We start from the raw sequence: 7735 nt of genomic DNA, 5'->3' as shown, positions 1-7735 counted from the left end.
GGGCCTAGATATCTGGATTTTTAAGGCTTCCCATATGATTATTATATGCAGTCAGGATTGATCAGCACTACTATAACTCAAATAGAATATGAAGAGATTAGACAGAATATGAAGAGGTATTTTTAATACAAAGTAATTGCTAATCTTCCCTGAGAAAACTGTGAACCCACACATTCCGGGGGAATACACGGTTGCAACTTTGCAAAAAGATATCTGGATTTTTAAGGCTTCCCATATGATTATTATGTGCAGTCAGGATTGATCAGCACTACTATAACTCAAATAGAATATGAAGAGATTAGACAGAATATGAAGAGGTATTTTTAATACAAAGTAATTGCTAATCTTCCCTGAGAAAACTGTGAACCCACACATTCCGGGGGAATACACGGTTGCAACTTTGCAAAAATATGAAAGTCATGCACTTAGGTCCAGGCTGGGGAGGATAATGTAGGAAAAAGGCACAGTGACAAAGAAGGATAGGGAAAGATGACAGATCTTCATGCATTATTTTATATGAAACAGCTGGAATTCTAAAATATCAGATATAATCAACTTTAACTTAGCAATCATCTAAAGGAGGATTGCTCCTGGCAAAGTGTCAATCATAGATCACAGCTACCAATAGAGAGCACTTCTTCATGCCAAGTGTGATGGCGGACACTTCACAGGCACTGGCTTACTTAATCTTCACAGCAGTTCTGTGAGACAGGCTCTACTATTATCTTCATTTCACAGATAAAGTGAGGCACAGAGGCCGTGTCTTGCCTTAAGTACACAGCTATTTAGAAGTACAGTCTGGCAGTGGAACTAGAGAGACCCTAATGGCAGCCAGTGGTCTCTGAAGAGGGGCAGATGCAGAGATGAGAAGGTCCATTGGGGTGCAAGAGGAATACAGTAGAATTTCTACTTCCTTTTGCTTTTGTTTTCTGTAATTTTAATTTTTTTATGTTATGTAATTTACATATATTAGTTTAGTAGGATATATATATATTATTTATAAATAAGCAAATGTGCACATATTGGGTCAAATGATGAGAAAAGTTTGAAGACCATTTCTCTAGGAGCTAATGGGTATACAAATAGCATGTGGCAGAATATGAGTCTGTTTTGAAAGAGTAGAAAGTAACCTAGGAGCAAATTTCCGCTGAAGGGAAAATCAGATGAATTTTGGTTAGCTCTGTCTTCTTCTATAGGTAAAAACATTGAGACTTAAAAAAATATATATTTTAGTGACATACTCTCAAATACTTTGAAATACTTTTCAATGAGCCATTCTAAAAAATCTAGTTTCTTTGTTACTTTTAAATGAGTTTTCATCTGTGACCACTTAGCAATGTGTTTTTGTGGAGTTTTTTAGACAGCATAGGTCTTTATTTAGACTAGAGAATTTATTATCTCTTTTAGGTTGACCCCTGGGGGAACAAAATCCACCTTGTGCAAAGCAGCAGGCATGCGAATTTGCCTGTGTTGCTTGTGACCTCAGGTCCAAGCGCCTCGATCATGTCGTACAGGCTCTCCTACTTTGCATCTGACTTTATCCTTCGCCAATTTGTTTGTGTGTTCTGGCACCTCCATTCTTCCTGAATACTTTTATTTCTCTCCTCATAGCCAGGCCCCATTCTTTTTATCTTTAACTATGGATTGTCTTTTCCTCTTCCCCTATTCACACTTCCATCCTGGGATTTATTTTAACACATTAATTATTCTTTCCATTATTCTTCAAGAACAGTTTTAGAGGAAACTCTTGATCTCTTTTCCCCCCACACACGACGGTAACCATTATTAATATTTGGGGTTTGTTTTTCCCAGGCCCCTTCTGTATGTGTGGATGTAGATGTGTGTTTTTATAATCTCTAAGTGGGATCATATGGAACACACTGCCATATAATCTACTTCTGTCAAGTAATATGTTAAGAAATAGCCCTAATATCATTAGAGGTCAGTAAAATAGTTTCAGTGGCATCATATTATTACAGCACAATAGCCTACTGTAATTTATTTACCCCATATCCAATCAGATACTTAGTTCAGTTACAGCTTGGCTGCTCTAATAAACAAGGGTATAAACATGCATTTATAGATGAATCTTTCCTCTTAATGATTATATCATGTGAATAATTCTTAGAGATGGATATTGGATCAACAGGTAGGTAGACATTTTAGCTTTTCTAATATATTTTTGCCAAATTGTTCTTCCAAAAGGCTCTGTAAATGGAAGAGTCATTTCCACAGCCATTGTCAACACTGGATATTATTACCAAAATTTTGTTTCACTAATTTGAGCGAAAATGCAGTCTCATTTTGATTAACCTTTCTATGATTATTAGTGTGTAAGAAAGAACAGTGATTTTTCTTTATTTTCTTTATTTTTTATTTTTTATTTTTTTTATGGTACGAGCCGCGCAGGCTCAGCGGCCATGGCTCACAGGCCTAGCCGCATGTGGGATCTTCCCAGACCGGGGCACAAACCCGTGTCCCCTGCATCGACAGGCGGACTCTCAACCACTGCGCCACCAGGGAAGCCCTTTTATTTTTTTAATGTTTGTAAAATGTCTATGTTTTCTTTTGATTTTCTTCCTTTGTTGTTAGGTTTAGAAAGGTCTTTCCAACCCCAAGTTTTCATTATAATCACCGATATAGACTTCTAGTAATTTTAAGGTCTTATTCATCTTTTACGTTTAAATATTTAACCCATCTGGAATTTATTTTAGTAGATGATATGGCTCTAAAAGAAATTTTTCTAAATGGTTATCTAGTTGTCCCAATATCATTATAGGGTTTTCATTGTCCATTCAGATATTTCTTAGCAGTGAGGTGGAGATACCAATAGAAAGAGAAATACCATGATCTCAGTTGCTATGAAACATTTTCATTCCGGGCTAATTATGGATTCATGCTGTTCAGTGTTCCATCATTCTTTTCTGCTACCATATACTACTGAAAAAAGAATGTAGTAAAAACTTGTCACAACAACAGTGATGAGAATGAAGGCAGAATCCCCTTTATAAAAGTCTTCCTGTGCTATATTGAGAGCTACTGTCTCAAAGAAGTATTCTAAAACACTTTTGCTTCATAAGGAGCGTCAGAGCTTTACTTTGAAAACCCTAAAACATTTCTTCTTTCTTTTGACCTGTAGGTGGCAAACTTTCATTCTTATGCTCTTAAATTTTTGACCTGCTTGTTTAAAGTCCACAGAAAGATGAGATTATTTTAGTGTGGGTTAGCATAAATACAATGGTAAAGGAGATTTAAAGTAAAAGGACCAGTAAAAGTAACAGGCAGTTCCTTTTTAATTATTATATGTTTTGAGATGGTCAGCACAGACCTGGGTCAGAGTCCCAGCTCTGCTGTTAACTAGCTGGGACTAGGGAAGGTGATTCAAGTTCTGTTAGCCTCTATCTCACCTTTAAATCACAGGGTTGAATGAGGTCATCCCTATTATACTTTCCAGCTCTAAATTTTATGATCCTTGTAACACATTTAAATCCCTGACAGATTTTTAGTGACAGTGAAACTCGTTTGAAAGGGAGCAAAAATGTCCAAAATTCCTTCTTTAAATATTATAATGAGGGCTTCCCTGGTGGCGCAGTGGTTAGGAATCCACCTGCCAATGCAGGGGACACAGGTTCGAGCCCTGGTCCAGGAAGATCCCATATGCTGTGGAGCAACTAGGCCCATGCGCCACAACTACTGAGCCTGTGCTCTAGAGCCTGCGAGCCACAACTACTGAGCCCACATGCCACAACTACTGAAGCCTGTGCACCTAGAGCCCATGCTCCACAACAAGAGAAGCCACGACAATGAGAAGCCCGCACACCGCAGTAAAGAGTGGCCCCAGCTCGCCACAACTGGAGAAAGCCTGAGCGCAGCAACGAAGCCCCAATGCAGCCAAAAATGAATAAACAAAATAAATAATTTTTTAAAAAAAGATTATAATGATAAGGACAGACTTTAAAATTGATTACAAAAATCTTTAGTACATGATGTGTATAACATTGGAGCTTCAAAAATTGGCCAACTATAGTTTCAAACCATTATAATAACTTATTGCAAACAGGGAGTAATACAATAGAGTGAGATAACTTTTTTCAATGATACGAAAAAGAATTAACTTAGATCTGTTATCACTGCAGCCAAATTAGTAGTAATGGGTTCACAAGTAGAATATAAAATATAAACTGCAAGAAACCAGAATATAAGATATAAAACCCAAAGAAGCCAAAATAGTATATGTGTCGCTTTTGTGGATGGGAGATAAGTTAGTGGATTTTAAAAAGCAGAAGAAGGTATTAACACAGCATACATTTTTCTGCACTACAAGAATAAAAACATTTTCAAATGCCAGGAAGAACTAAGTGTGACACACCATTAAAAGCTTACTATTTTAAATGTATGAATATGTATAATCTGGGCAGCAGTTGGGGTCTCCCTAACTTAAATCTAGTCACTATGATATCAAAAGGCCTTCTGAGAATTTTATTGTGCTCCCCAGACACACCACACGCACATACACATACAGTCCTTTTGCTTCTGTTTTTCCTTTCTTAACACCCTTTACTTCTCTAATCTTAGTGTCTACAGCTAATCTACCCATTCATGTTAAGCACTTTATGGGCTTTTAAAAGTACTTTATTAAAGATCTGAGTAAGTTACAGAGAGGGCAGGATTCAGAATGTGGAGTGCTGACCTTTCACTATTTCCTCATTACTCCCTCCTTTCTTGCTTTTCCTCTCTCACTCTCCCCTCTTCCTTAATCAATTAAATCATCCCTAGTTTCAGGAAGAGTTCTTCTTACATTCACCCTTGACTATAAGTGCCCATTGTCCCAAAAGGACAGTTCTCCCTAAGAGGCATATTGGTAAATAAAATTTTTACCATCTAATTTCATCTATAGGGTTGGCATTTAAATTCCACTTTAAAAAGGAGAAACAATTTACACAAGGAGACATGGAAAATGCACAGCTTGCTCCTATAATGCAGTGTTTGCTTTAATGCAGCATTGCATACTAGAGTAGAAAATATATAGAAGGTAAAACTCAGAGTTGGTGAGCATGTGGGAAAGCATGCATTTATATACATTGCTGGAGAAAATGTAAATTGGTTCAACTTTATTTATTATTTTTTAAATTTAATTTATTTTATTATTTTTTAATTTATTTAATTTATTTATTTTTGGCTGCGTTGGGTCTTTGTTGCTGCACGTGGGCTTTCTCTAGTTGCGGTGAGCAGGGGCTACTCCTCATTGCAGTGTGTGGGCTTCTCACTGCAATGGCTTCTCTTGTTGCAGAGCGCGGGCTCCAGTAGTTGTGGCTCGTGGGCTCTAGAGCACAGGCTCAGCAGCTGTGGCACACGGGCTTAGTTGCTCCGCAGCATGTGGGATCTTCCTGGACCAGGGCTCGAACCCGTGTTCCCTGCATTGGCAGGTGGATTCTTAACCACTGCGCCACCAGGGAAGCCCTGGTTCAACTTTAAATTGTTCTTGTACACAAGTGTTAATAGTAGTATTATAGAACGTGGAGACAAACCAAATATTCCACAATGGGAAATATTTAGATGAATATATTAATATGATGGAATGAGTACTGTACTGCTTTTTAAAATGTCAAGTATGCATTTTACTTCAACACATAAACAAATTTATAAATATGACAAATTAAAAATCAGAACTCAAGATAATATTAACTTTATGGCTATGTGAAAACAGTAACAATGACTGGAACCCAGAAGAATGTAAATAATTTCAATTCTCATTAATTTGTAAAGTTACGTTCCAATTTTTAGAAATGACAATAATTCTAACTACTAGTCAGAATTTTATTCTATCTTGTACTGTGTCTTTATATACACTAAGACCAATTATGCAAGTCTATTAGAGTTGATTCTAATAGTTTGAACCACCTCCCAAAGATTTTTTTTCCTTTTAATATTGCTGTAAGTCAAATTTTTCTAGTGCATTAATTGAATATAGGAATAAATCAGGGGGCTTTCCTGGTGGCGTAGTGGTTGAGAGTCCGCCTGCCAATGCAGGGGACACGGGTTCGTGCCCCGGTCCGAGAAGATCCCACATGCCGTGGAGCGGCTGGGCCCGTGAGCCATGGCCGCTGAGCCTGCGCGTCCGGAGCCTGTGCTCCGCAACGGGAGAGGCCACAACAGTGAGAGGCCCGTGTATCGCAAAAAAAAAAAAAGGAATAAATCAGGGATGTTTAAAAGTTTGTTAGTGTGTGACATTCAAAAAACTGTCTGACCAGCACTGCTTAGGACTGTCAAGGTTATGACAAAGCAAGGAAAGTGTGAGAAATAGGCACAGAGGGGTGTAAGGAGACATGATAACTGAAAGTAATGTGCTGTCCTGGCTGGGATCCTGGGACAGAAAGCGGACATTAGGTAAAAATTCAGGAAATCAAAATAAAGTAAGGACTCTAATGAATAATTATGTATCAGTACTGACTCATTAATTGTAATAAATGTACCATACTAAAATAAGATCTTAATAATAAGGGAAACTAGATGCGGGGTATATGGGAATTCTCTGGGCTATTTTCACAATTTTTCTATACATCTAAACTGTACTAAAATTAAATTTTAAAGTGTATTAGTACATTCAGACAACTTTAACACCATCTCATGTATTGAACTAATGCATTAAATAACAGAACCTAGTTTACTGTTATTGTCCAGCTGCTAAGATGAACGATTATGAGGTCATGTCTATAATCAGGCGGTAGAACAAGAGAACACCTCTTGTTATAATGGAAGATACCCTTCAGTAAAGAGAGTCATACATTATTAAGAGCTGAGGATCTGGAAAGTACTACATAAAGCCCTGCCCTTGCACCTGGTTATATAAGCTGTCTCCATCAGGAGCAGGTGATAAGAGCACATTACAAGGGCTATTACTAGGGCACGAAGCAAACTCTAGCTTCTAACAAAACGTTCTTACTTCTCCGTATGTGAAGTTGTTAGTATCATACTACAATATGAAATGAAGTCTGTTTCAGACTATTTGGAGATTTCTTTTTCTTTTCTGAATTTTCTTTTTCCTTTTCCATTTTGTTTGCCATTTTTCTCGGCAATTGCATTTTTTAAATTTCCCAATGTGTTTATCTGGTGATGTGAAGAAGATTCTTTGTACACTTTCCACTACGAACAAAAAGCAGTTGGGAATTGCACAGTCTGTTGACAGCACTGAGACTGGTTTGACGTCTAAAAAAAGTAGACCTGTTTTCCTGTGTTAACCTCAGAGCAGGAGGTGGAAAAGGCTACTTCCCAATAGGTTTCCACTTTGGGCTACTATCAAAACAAAAGAAGTGAGGCAGATGTAATACATTTTTCTCCTCACCATTCTAAATTATACGTTAAAATAGTTTCTTTTTGGTGTATTAAAAATATTTTAAACTAGCATTTGTGTTTTCTTGCTTAAAGGCAGTAGAAACCTCTGTTGATTAAGTCATTTATTTTCTTAGTAATAATTATTGGTTTCCTGCAGCATTTCTGAAACTGTCTTATAAGGAGCACATGAACCTCTTGTCAAAATGCAGATTCCCAGACCCACCCGCTGAAGATTCTAATTCAGTATGCCCCAGGGCCCAAGAGAATCAGTCTTGTTAACTAGAGCCTACTCCTGGTGAGGTTAAGTCTTCTGATTAGTTGTTTGTAGTAGTTCCTAACCCCGGCTACACAACAGAATCATCTAGAAAACTTTGCAAGCTGCTAATGCTCCTTCTACACCATC

This window comes from Delphinapterus leucas, chromosome 5, assembly GCF_059928025.1.
Source record: "Delphinapterus leucas isolate spDelLeu-1000000601 "Yukka" chromosome 5, BTC_Dleu_Yukka2, whole genome shotgun sequence".
NCBI lineage: Eukaryota > Metazoa > Chordata > Mammalia > Artiodactyla > Monodontidae > Delphinapterus > Delphinapterus leucas.
Note: the sequence above shows the minus strand (reverse complement) of the source record.